Source organism: Balaenoptera ricei, chromosome 16, assembly GCF_028023285.1.
Source record: "Balaenoptera ricei isolate mBalRic1 chromosome 16, mBalRic1.hap2, whole genome shotgun sequence".
Taxonomy (NCBI): Eukaryota; Metazoa; Chordata; class Mammalia; order Artiodactyla; family Balaenopteridae; genus Balaenoptera; species Balaenoptera ricei.
Genome location: NC_082654.1, coordinates 65,903,338 through 65,916,157, shown reverse-complemented (window position 1 = coordinate 65,916,157; position 12,820 = coordinate 65,903,338). Strand labels below are relative to the sequence as shown.

The following is a 12,820-nucleotide window of genomic DNA, read 5'->3' as shown; positions in this document are numbered from 1 at the left end:
AGGTAGAATAAGGCTGTGGCAAAGATCAATTTAAAGATTTATTTTACATGTATTGTATTTATTATATACTTTTTGATATCCACTTAATGAGCACTCTTCTCCCTAATGCCCAAGTCTTTCCCTAATATGACTGATGAGTAGAAAGGATATTCATCTTTTATGTGTCTACCATCAGCTTTTCTGTGAAGTAAGTAAAGCTTAAGCTTCAAGGCTCTTCATGTGCACAGGCTACATCTAATTTTGTGTTCTAATTTTATTTTATTTTTTTAAGAGGTCTTTATACTTTTATGAGCTTCAGGCCCCACAAAATCTGGATCCAGCCTTAACTCCCAGGGTGACATTTGCTACCTCTTGTATTATAATGTAATAATATATGAATAATGTGCTGGAAATATATTACTTTTATAGAGAATTACTGGTATTTAGAGTCCTATAAGAGTTACTTTGCCTCCCTAACCACCTAATTACTACTAGAATACTACTTAACATTTATTCTAGTTATGTAAGCAGGACCTCATCTTCTTTTTGCAAAATATTCATATTATAGGGTAGTAATAGCACTAGTATTAATAATATCTTTAATTATGTATTCCTATTGATTAAAGGGATTTTAGTATAAAAACATATTCATATATTGAATTTTGCTTTTCAGAGTCAACATAAGGCAATATTAAATATTATTTCTACAATGGCGTATACATTTTACTATCTAGTTATCCAACTGACCTCCTTGAGGGCAGGGGTTCTATTGTTTTACCTTTGGATCTTGAGCACCAAGCATGGCTTCTAGCCTATAGTAGTTATGCATAATATAGTAGTCACTAAGTTATGAGTAAACTAACGCATAAAGAAACAGGAAAACAAGAAACTCAACTTAGATTTAAATCAGGAGTGATACAGTTGGACTAAGATGTGGCAAAGGGTTGGAACTGCACAACACAGGGCAGTGTCTACCCTTCTACTCTGTGCAAGCCTGATGACACTCCCTGGAACTCTGGTCAGTAATGTTGGCAAGATGTCATCATAGCACCATGATGTATACCACCCAGTGGCATCTGGTCAGTCTAAGTAAGCTGGTAAGCACTCAAGTTACGGCACACATACAACTTACTTAGATTAATCCTATCCATTCCACTAGTTTCTGGTCATAGATTGGACTCTTTCAAAAAAAATTAGACCAGATCGTTCAAGACTCATCCTCCCCATTCTCGACCATGACAATCTCAGATACAAAAAAGACTTCAGTGCTCCCGTGAGAAAAACTACCCAGGAAGAATTACAAAATACCCATGCCTTGAAAAACAAAGTAACCTGGTGGTCACTCAGAAACTACTCAATCGACCAATTAAACATTTACAAATTTAAAAGTGAAAGAAATATATACAACTTCCATGTAGCAATACTAATTTTTACCTGGAGAGCATTTCTTCAGTGATAGAATTCATGCCTGTATCCCAACCACTGTTTTGGTGGCAGGAAATTAATATGTACTCACTAAGTATTTTCTGAATTTCATGACAGTAATCATATTAAGAAAAAACTTAGGATTTTCCAAATAGACTATTAGCTGTCATTATTTTCCTAAGTACAGAACTTATATAACTCTAATCACAAAGCAAATATGTATTGAGCTTTTGCTCTAAACTCAGCACTGTGACCAGTGCAATGAAAGAGACGATATAAATGTGTCCCTGCTCTCAAGGAACTTGCAATCCAGTTAAAGAAATCATCCTAACTCTACTCAGTACTCTGTAATGACCTACATGGGAAAAGAACTTAAAAAAGAGTGGATATATGTATATGTACAACTGATTCACTTTGCTATACAGGAGAAACTAACACAACATTGTAAATGAACTATAATCCAATAAAAAAATAATGATAATAAAAAGAAATCATCCTAACTTTTATAGGACAACCATAAGACTATCAGACTTCAGAGAAGGTCTGGAGGACTAGAAAGGTCAAAGAAGACTTCAGAGACATAAGGGGATTTTAGTTGAACCTTGAAGAGTAAGAAGAAGTTAGGTAGAAATTTAACTCATTTATTCATTCAACAAATACCTACTGAGTTACTAAAGTGACTCATTGATGGTACAAAACAATTGGGAGCTATTGGAGGTCAGGGACCTTGTTTTGAAACCAAGTCTAAAACTCTTCTAAGAGGGCAGCTCACAGTCTAATAGAGGAATCAGACAGACATATAATCAAAACATTGCAATACTGTGTAATAAGGGCTGTAACAGAAGTATGTATAGGATGCAATGGCAGCTCAAAGGAAGATGTGATATTTTGCCTGAAGTGCAGGATGAAGGAAGCATTAACGCTGGAGGTGCCACTTTAGTTGAGAAAACTAAGGGTGGAAGAGGAAAGCAAGGGGAAAGGCCTAGAGACGAATGTTTTCAGGGAACTGCAAGTACTTGGCTATGTGACGAACATGGGATAACAGGTGAGGAAAGATGAGAGAAAAGACGGAAGAAGCAGGCAGAGGGACAGGTCCTTTTAGGCCAGGTCAACTCAACATGTTTACATAAAAGTACAGATGCTGGAATAGTAATAATATCTTTAGATGACAGTGAGGAGACTGAACTAACTGGAAAACAGTGGAGCCAGATGATTTCGAAAAGCCTTGAAAGCAAAGTAGAATAGTTCAGAAGTGGTTTCAAAAGCAAGTGGAAAACATTTAAGGTTGTGTATAAGGACGTACTAAGATGAAAGGGAGAATTTAAGTAGAGTTAGTCTGGAAGAATGAGTTAGACCCCAAAAGAATGGAGCCATGAGGCCACTTAGGAAGCTGTGAAGGGTATTCCAGGCATCAGATGCTCTGATCAGACCAGGGTAGGGGTAGTGCGAAAGCAGAGAAAAGATGTGAGAGGGCAATATTTAGAATAAAAGAAACCAAGCCGAACTTGGTGACCGACTAGACAGGACGGATGAGTTTGAAGCTGGGTACCTGAGAGAACTCTGGGGTCACTGTCAAGGTCTGAGAAACTGGAGGAGGTGGATGATTTGAGTCTGAGAAGATGGAGGGACCATATCCAGTAGACAGTCAGAAATGCAGGATTGAAGGTCAAATGAGAGGGTAGTGGAACTGGAGACATTCCAAGGAATGCCCTGGACACTGGGAAATTTGGACACAGTATCTCTGGCATTACAAAGGGACGATAAATACAGGTAACACTTGGAACTAACTTCTAGCTGTGCTAGACTGGGCCAGGGTTTTCCAACCTTCTTTTGGCAGTAATTCCTCCCCCCATTCTTCTCCCCACAGGAAATCCATTACATTACCCCAATACATACTTCACACACACACACACACTTTTTTAAAAAATTTTTATTGGAGTATAGTTGCTTTACAATATTGTGTTAGTTTCTGCTCTATAGCAACACACACACACTTTTTAAAGATAAAATTAGTGCTTCTGGGATTGAAGAGAGTTGGGGTGGAGGGGAGCATGCAGTCCTACCTTGCTCACCACTGAAATTCCTAAAGCATCTCCATAGAACCCAGGAGCACAGATTTTGATTTGGAGAACGCCTTTAAAAATGCATTAAAATAACGAGACACTTTGGTTTGCCATAAAGGAAAACACAGTCAAAAAGAAAAGTATCCTTTTTGCTATTTTTGCAAGAAAATGTAAGACATATACCTGGCAACTGAGGTCTAACCTTTTATGTGTATGCATCTTTGTGTTCTCAGTATTCTACCCATGTTTTTATAACCCTAGTTTAGCAAATTGAAGAATCCTTTTTGCCTATATTTGTTGATTTCCAAGTTGACTGGGAAGAAATTGTTTTGTTTTGTAAGGGTAGGATCCTATATCATTAAAGCTAGCTGTTTTTGAAAGCTTGTTAATCTTGAACATAGCTTCATTGGAGGAGCTGAAATACATTCATGCGTTACCCACAGATGAAAGAGTCTGCAGGAATTCACAGCAAATGGCCATGATCCCTTTTTGTATCCTGACTCAAAATTCTTTTCCCAGGAATGTACAGCTGGGTCACACTAAGTATGTTTCCTTGTACATAACCCTCTGAAGCAGCAAAAATTTACCTTTTATAGATGCTGATATCTGCTTTGGCTATTAAGTTTTTGCTATTGGTACTTCTGGACATTTGCCTGTAAGTGGCGTGCTGAGGAAATAAAAAAGGAAATAAATTAGCTGTAAAGACAAAGGATGCTTGGGAATTCCCTGGCGGTCCAGTGGTTAGGACTCCACGCTTGCACTGTCAAGGGCACCGGCTAAGATCTCACAAGCCGCGTGGCGTGACCAAAAAAAAAAAGACAAAGGATGTTTTAAATGATATAGGGAAATTTAAAAATATTATAAATAATTATATATGATATGTAATGTAAAATATTATATAAACATTTTAAAACATTACATTATTTAGGGGCATTTTCTTCTACCTTTTGGGAAAATCTATATACTTTCATTTACTCATTCATGCAACAAATATTAAGTGTTTATTATGTGCCATGTACTGTTACAGGCAATAAGATTAAAGCAGCGAACAAGGAAAATTCCCTGCCTTCATGGATCTTAGAATCTAGAAAAGAACACAGACAAAAATTCCAGTGATTATATAATTACAATTGTGATAAATGTTATAAAGGAGGGTCCATAAAGCAAAGGGACCAAACCTTGTGAATGGGTTGGGGAAGGTTTTCTTAAAAAGTGGTATTTAAGCTGAGACATAAAAGATGACTAGGAGTTAGGCCAGCAAAGCGGAGTTTAGGGAAAAGTGTTGCAGGGTGAGGGAATAACAAATTTGAGGCAGTGAGACAATGGTTAACTTTAAGGAATTGAAGGAACTGATGTCACCAGAACATAAACAGTGAGGAGGAAATGGTCTGGGATAAGTTCAGAGAGGAGGGACAGAGGCTAGATTTCAAGAGCCTCCCAGAACAAGCTACTCAAACTGGGTCCCTGGACCAGCAAGTCAGCATCACCTGGAGCCTTGGTGGATATGCAAATTTGCAGGTTCTACCTTGGACCTACTGAATTAGGATCTCTAGAGCGCAGGCCCAGACATGTGTGCTTTAACAAAGTGCCATTTGTTTCTGTGCTGAGAACTTTTGCAATCTCTATAGAGACCTCCTCACCCGGGGGGGCTGGCCCCTTGTTCTGCTCCTTGACCTGAATGTTGTCATCTCTACTGAATGTTCTAGCACCTGCCCCTCAGTCCCTACTCCAACAGTACACCCCTCACAGCCTCTTTCTGTTCGTGTCACTCACCCTAGCAGGTGGTTCTTTGAGGTAGATCTGTTTTGAGATAGAAAACCAAGCTGATTTCTGTGGTGTCCACTTGGCCCATGGGAAAACCCACATCTTTGCCCTCACAAACTTTGGAATTGTTGGCGGTTTCCAATGCAGCCCTCTCTTCTTGCTCTTCCCTCTTGGACAATGCTAAATATCATTTCACCTTAAAAGTTTTTGAGGCAAGAGCTGGGTAAAGCCTCTGTACCACCACCAACTCCAGAGGCTGCAAGTCAAGATCTCCAAGGGATTCTGTAGACGTCCCTGTCACTTGCCTACTAACCTTCTCTATTCAATCTCTCAACCTCCTCATCTATACTCCCAAAGTAGACAAGGATCACCAGATGGAATTTTCTGAATTGTTTTACAAGTACATTTTGAATAGATACTGAAGAATACCTACAATATGGATATATTATAAGAATAATAGCACAAATATCTGTGTGCCTGCCTTACTATCATTTTTAAATCTAGTGTCTTCCTGATCCTGTCCCTTCCTCCCTGCTCAGAGGTAACCCCTAGCCCAAATCATGTGTTTTCTCTTTAAATTTTTCTTAACAGTTTTCCTTCATAATTTTATAACATATCCTTATGTCCTTAAACAATATTGGTACAGAAGTATTTACAGGTGAAATGACACAAAGTCGTATATTTACATTAAAATAAGTCAAAGTGGGGAAAAGAGGAATGTATAAAAGAAACACATCTGCCATTTGTTGAAGTTCAGTGATGCGTGCGCGGGGGTTCATTATACAGCTGCTCTACTTTATGTACATTTGTAAGTTTCCATAATAAAGAGTTTAAAAAAATATTTTTAATTTTACTGTTGTAAAATGCTTATGTAAGTGGAATCATAATGTACGTATTCTTCTGCTACTTGCATTTTTTTCTCTAAAAAGTATATCTGTGATGCTGCGTGTAACTCTCATTCATTCACTTTCATTGCTACATAGTATTTTACTGTAAGGTGAGAGAATTGTATCACTGATGTACATTTGGGTTGTTTTCAGTTATTTTCCTAATAGGAACAATGTTATTATAAATGTTCTAGCATAGTCTCCTGGTGCACGAGTATGTCTAGGCATGGAATTGCTGTCAGAGTATGTACAACTTCAACTTTATAATAACACCAGATTATTTTCCAAAGGAATTGTTTCAATTTACATTCCGACCAACATTACATAAGTGTTCTGGTTGTTCTACATTGTTGCCAATATGGATATTATCAGACGTTTTAATTTTTGCAAATCTGATAGGTATGAAGGCTTCTTGTGATTTTAATTTTCATTTTCATAGTTACTAATGAGGTTGAGATTTTTTAAAATATGTTTATTGATCATTTAGGGTTCATTTTCTATGTAGGGTCTGTTTACATCTTTCACTCGTTTTTCTATCAGTTTGTTCTTTTCTTATTGATTTGTAAGAATTTTTAAAATATGATTAGGAAACTAATCATATGACATTATGTGTTATGAAAATATTCTCTCCCCATTTGATCTTTCTTTACGGTATCTTTTGATAATTAGATATTTTTAACTTTAGTGTCTAATTAACTGAAGTTTCCTTTATGGTTTTGGTTTTTATAGTTTGAGTCTAGTGTACCAAGAATTTTCCACCTGGAAGAACTCAATAAATGTTAATAAAAGTTAAAGCATAGACATAACCGTCCCACCTGTAACCCCAAACTCCTATGAGTGAAATATAGCCATTGGACATGAAAACTTAAGTTCGTTAACTCAGTAGTGGTCAAACAGGACATACAAAACACTGAATTGTGTTACGAAATCCAACATAACTTTGAGTCCTGTTAGAAAATGTCTACTATTATATACTCCAGTTGCACTCTCTATATGAAGAGTCATTCTGATGCATGGAGAGAGCTGAAGATGTCAGTAAGTAAATAAACTACCTTTTGGCTATTTCAGGGCTTACACTCTTTACTTAAGAGATCAGGCATCTAGTCCCCAAGGCTTCTTGAAAAATGAAAATGAAACAGACTTGAGGCTATAATAATCTTAATTTGAATTCATTCACTTAACATCCATACAACAAACATCTTTTGGAACAGCTATGTCGTGCCATACGCTGCGCTAGGAACCAGATAAACAAGTAGTAAAGCGAACAAACATGATAATCTCTGCCCTGTGGTGTTTACTGTCCAGTAAGGGAGAGAGATATTAAACAAATAAACCTATAAGTAAACATATAATTATAAGTGATATGTAGGTTCTGTGAAGTAAACAAACAGGGTATTAGGAGAGGGAGTAATAGGAGGTGGAACAGGGACATTGGAAAGGCTGGGTCAGGGTTAACAGAAGGCTCTGAGTAATCATTCTTTTAATGAGCATTATTACTGGTGAGCCACAATAACACATTCAAATTATGTTTAGGAGTTGTTAATGGGCTAAAACAATGAGTCATAATATTTAGCCACACCATATTTTAGACAAAATAGTAACCTAAGAGCAGAATGGTGATATGTAGCTTAAAAGTCCAGTTAAATCTGAAAAATGTGTCTCTTCAGTGTCTTCATTCCCAGGCTTGGTAGCTAGCCAAATCAGCAGGTCTGGCAAGCTGTCCTTAGTGCATTAAAGATGGAGCCTTCTTTATCATTTGGACTTGTCCCATTTCCCCAGATCACTGACTCATTTCTGCTGAACCATGAATCATGTCTGGCAACCACTGCCATTCTGTAAGTGTCATGAAGATTTGGAGTTCTAAAAACATGCATCTGGGCAGGGTACTTCTATGAAAGCATTCCCTAACATGGATAGACGTTTGAGGAGAGCATGCTTCCTCCTTCCCCTCTAAAGTCTTCAGAGTAGCTGGGTAAATTTTAATTTCTTTTCAGAAGGCAGCCTGACTGGTGCATTATTTCTGAGTGGGTCATGGTGTTAAAGTAAGAATGACAGCGGTTACTAGCTGTCCTTTGGGGCTGGCTGAAGCCATCCTGGCCATCTGAGTAAGGACAAAAATGTTTCTGACAGAGAGTTTGGGCATTTGAATCACTCCACTTATCGCCTCCAGCTGTCCAATTGCTCAGAGATGTTTCCACTCTCATTTTGGTAAAGAAGAGAAATGTTATCCAAAGAAATGAGATAACCTTATAATGTTTATATAAGGGAAGGTGTTTGTTTGTTTTGAAATATTTATATTTGCCTTATCAAATTAATACAGGTACATTGCTTAACAAGTCAAATAATATTAAAAAATGGACCATTTTCAACTCTTTTTGCAGTTTCCTATTTATTCACCTCTAGATTTCTAAATTATATGCCAGTCGTTCTCAAACTTTTTGTTCTCAGGACCCCTTTACAGTCTAAAAAATTATTGAGATGCCAAAGAGGTTCTGTCTATGTGAATTATATCTATAATTATCATATTAGAAATTAAAACTGAGAAACATTTTAAATAGTTGTTTACTTATTCCTTTTAAAATAACAGTGATAAACATGCTCATATAAATAATTTTATGAAAAGTAACTGTATTTTCCCAAAAAAATATTTGAGTGAGAAGAGTGGCATTGTTTCACGTTTTCTGCAAACCTCATTAATGTCTGGCGTAATAGAAGACAGCTAGATTGTCCTATCTACTTCGGCACTTGGTTTGCTGTGATATGTTGTCTGGGTGGCAGTAAACTTTAAAAATCTGGCATTGTACAGATATGTAGCTGGAAGCAGGAGGAATACTTTAATAGCCATTTCAGATAATGTGGCTATTCTGATTTGATACTACATGAAAATTCAACTGCAGTAGTTTCTTAAAGGTTAGTTGCAATGTGAAATCTGAAACCATACCAATGAACTTTTGTACCCTGCTGTACTAAAACCCTTTGTCTGTCTTGAACTTTGAATGGATAACATCACGCTTTGGTCATTTGGAAAATGAGTAATGTAGATCTTCCAAATGTTGACACATTTTATTATATAATATTTAGAAAATCATATATGTTAATACCATGGATTTCATCAAAAATCTCTTTAAGTATTAGGAAGCCCTAAACTCACTATGGGAGATACAAGTTTTACAAAACTCTAATTTTTCCTTGAAAGCTCAAATTTTTTCCTTGGCAACAAATGGGATCAGTTATTTTTACTTGAAACAACAGGCTTACTTCCTTCATTTTTGAGAAAACATCTGCCGAACACCCAAATCTGAATAACCATAATTTGTCAGCTGTTCTTTCAAGTTAAGATACTGTCTCATGCATTAAGGGCCTAGTTCAACTTAAAAAGCCACACAAGTGCTCTTCTGTATTCAGGAGAAACGCTTTATGCTACTTCCCATTTCGCCACCCAGAATGTTAAAAAGACGTGGACTCAAGGTTGAGATGTAATAAATGTAATGACTTTTACTGCTTCATTGAGGACATTTTTAAGTGAACCTGGCTTTTTTTTTTTTAACTGCAAGTGTGGTGGTGAAGAACACAATGACCACTACTCAGTTTTATGCTGCTGAAGCACCAGCAATTTTACCCACTGTGGCTTTTGCACCATCAGTGTAAAATAATATCTTAGTATTATAGGAAAATAGTTTTGTCTTCACAGAAAGTGAAAGTGAAGAGAACCACTGTAATATGCTTATAAACCACTATTGCTTGATATGCTGATGCTATTTTCTCTTTACTTCCTGTTCCAGAAGATGGTGGTTTAGCACCCCTTCACTAAACCAGAACCTCCATTGTTCCTTCCTTCATTGCCTCAGTATAATCATATCACACTCTTGTTTTAAAAAATTTAATGTTTAACTTCTTGTTACTATGTAAGTATTATTTTCTGCCAAGCCCAGTAGGGAAAAATGGCTGCTTCCTTGCTTGTATAACTTTTAATTTTCACCTGAGTTGATGACTCTCTTGTTTTTTTATGTGCTTAGCTCTGTGGTCCTATCACAATTCATCTCAGTTTTCCAATATATTTGTAAAACATTTCCTAAATACTCTGTTCCACACAGTTAAGCCACCAGGCCCATTTAGTTTTTACCCTTCTTTCTCTTGCTCCAATATGGAGCAGCTACTCACACAGCCAACAACTCAGCCTTCATCCTGGGGCAACTCCTAACTGCTCAGAAGAGAGGATGCAACCTGTTGGGGGAATCTAAACGTTCATTTTCTAAACCTGGAATCAGTGACCCTATTTTAAGCTCTGTATCTCCCTCTTCCATTGTCAGTGTGTTTTCACCAAACTTGTATCTCTAAATCCTGAAACTTGCTGGGGTCCTGCTGCACAAATTGCCTTCTTTCACTGACATCCCCAAGTAGGCACTTAGTTTTCAGATTTTTCAACTCTCCTCGCTTCTCATTCTGCTTTCCACCTTTCAAAAGTGTTTGAGGTCTCAGGTCTGCTGTTATCTCCCTTCCCATTCTTTTGGACCTTGCGCTTTTATCCCTTTAAAAACCTTCTTTATTCTCATTTTAGGGTCATTTCTGGCGGAGAGTAAAGATAAACACATGTTTTTCTGGACGCTCGCTATTTGTATTTACAACTACCTTGCTGTGAGGGTTTGTTCATACAAGCTCCATGGGGTCTTGTTGAGATTTGTGCTTTGGAAGATTTAGAAACCCATTTCAGCAGCTGCATGCACTGCTGCCGCCACAACAGATCAAACAATGGAATAGAATTTGATGAAGCAAATAAAATACTTACAAAATATTAACTATCAATTCTTTCCATCATTTGGTCTTTCAACAAATCCAACACAATTTTTCTGCGTGCCTACTACGTGCCAGGATGCTGCCGTAAGTGTGGGATTATATTGGTAAGACTGACAAGGTCCTCTCGTGGACTTTATAACACAGTAGGGGGAGCAAATAATAACAAAGTAAGCAAGCATATAAGATAATTTCGGATAATAATAAGTGCTATGAAGATAACACAAGAGGATAATGTGATAGTGTCTGAGGATAAAGAAGCTACATTAGGAAGAGGATCAGGGACGGCCTCTTCGAGGAGGTGACATTTGAACTGAGGCCTGACTGATGAGAAGGGCCTATTTTTATAAAGACTGGGGGACAAGGATTTCAGGAAGTACAAAAATCCTAATATGGACAGTAGCTTAATGTGTTCACAGAATAGAAAAAAGACCAATGTGGTTGCAACACAGTAAAGGGAGAATGATGGGAGAAGGGATCCAGAAGTCCGAGCTGGGAGGCAGGTTTGGATGTTATCCCAAATAGAGGTGATACTTGAAACTAAGGGATGAGATAATGGCCAAAGGAGAAAGTGTACAGAAAACTGTACTAGGCAGTGTGGATGCTGCACGAGCTTGTAAGCCACCGTCCCTACCTTCAAAGAACTTACAATTTAGTGAAATTGGTGAGACAAGACAAATTCCCCAAATAGACAATTATAAAAGACAGTATAAGGGAGATGGGCTCAGTGCTTTGCGATGACCTAGATGGGTAGGATAGGGAGGACGGGAGGGAGGCTCAAGAGGGAGGGGATATGGGGACATGTGTATGCATATGGCTGATTCGCTTTGTTGTGCAACAGAAACTAACACAGTATTGTGAAGCAATTATACTCCAATAAAGATCTATTTTAAAAAAAGACAGTATATAATCAAGACTTGAATGACACAGTATAGTTTAAAAAAATAAAAAGTAAAGTAACAATCATTGAGAATTGATGGTAAAAGGTGCTTTGCATAGGAGGTGATACCTGAGCCAAACTGATGGATGAGTTATATTTGCAGTAGCTGAAAGGTGAGGAAGAGAATCTCAGCTAGAGAGAAAAACATGAGCAGAGGCTTGAATGTAGGGGTGAATATGACATATTTATGGAACAGCAGAGAAAAGCTTAACTCTTGGGAAGCCGTTGAATAGGTGAGTTTTCTTAAATGTGCTTTAGAATCTTGCTTTATAAATGGTGGGAGAGAGGGGTTCAAGCACTGAGTGGTTAGATCTCAAATTACAATAAAGATTAACCATTGCCAGGACTCCTTAATTTTTGACATTGAATAATAGTAACGGTCTCCACCTAATTACTTTTTAATATGATGTTGATTAGTAATTATTACTTTAAAAATGAAAACAATTATAAAAAGGGGTACCCTGAGACACCTCACCCCATCTGTCTTCATCCATCTTGTTTCCCCTCACCCCAATAGGAAGCCACTTTGATTTTCATTCCATTCTTTCCAGTTTTCCTCATGCATATGCAAACAACATGACTGTATCTTATTTCTTGCCCCCTGTTTTAGTTTCCTAGGGCTACTATAACAAAGTACCACAAACTTGATGGCTTACACAACAGAAATTTACTGTCTCACACTTCTGGAGGCTAGGAGTCCAGAATCAAAGTATCAGCAGGGCCGTGCTCCCTCTGAGACTCTGAGAAGACTCCTTCCTTGTCTTTTCTAGCTTCTGGTGGTGGCGTTCCTTGGCATTCATTGGCTTGCAGCTGCATCACTTCAATTTCTTCTTTCAGTTGTATCATTCTTAATAGGAGCCACTTGCTAATTTCCTGAAAAAAGTGTCACTGGGATTTGAATCCTGCCACTTCTTCTCATTGTTACAACCAAATTATACCATAATAATGGGTTGTTTAATGTTTTGACTCTA

General features: G+C 37.5%; 1 protein-coding gene and 1 long non-coding RNA gene across 7 annotated transcripts in view; one reads left to right on the top strand and one right to left on the bottom strand.

Moving 5' to 3' along the window:
• MYPN (myopalladin) overlaps positions 1-12,820 on the top strand; it is a 75,146-nt gene that overhangs the window by 10,154 nt on the left and 52,172 nt on the right. The window lies entirely within an intron of this gene.
• Positions 1-12,820, bottom strand: part of LOC132350821 (uncharacterized) — a 78,074-nt gene that overhangs the window by 16,003 nt on the left and 49,251 nt on the right. Inside the window, exon 3 of one of the 4 annotated variants that reach the window (XR_009498020.1) lies at positions 12,267-12,722. The exons of the other annotated variants lie outside the window; for them this stretch is intronic. This is a non-coding gene — a long non-coding RNA (uncharacterized LOC132350821). Of the gene's footprint in view, positions 1-12,266; positions 12,723-12,820 lie in introns of those variants that run through there. 4 annotated transcript variants of the gene reach the window in all.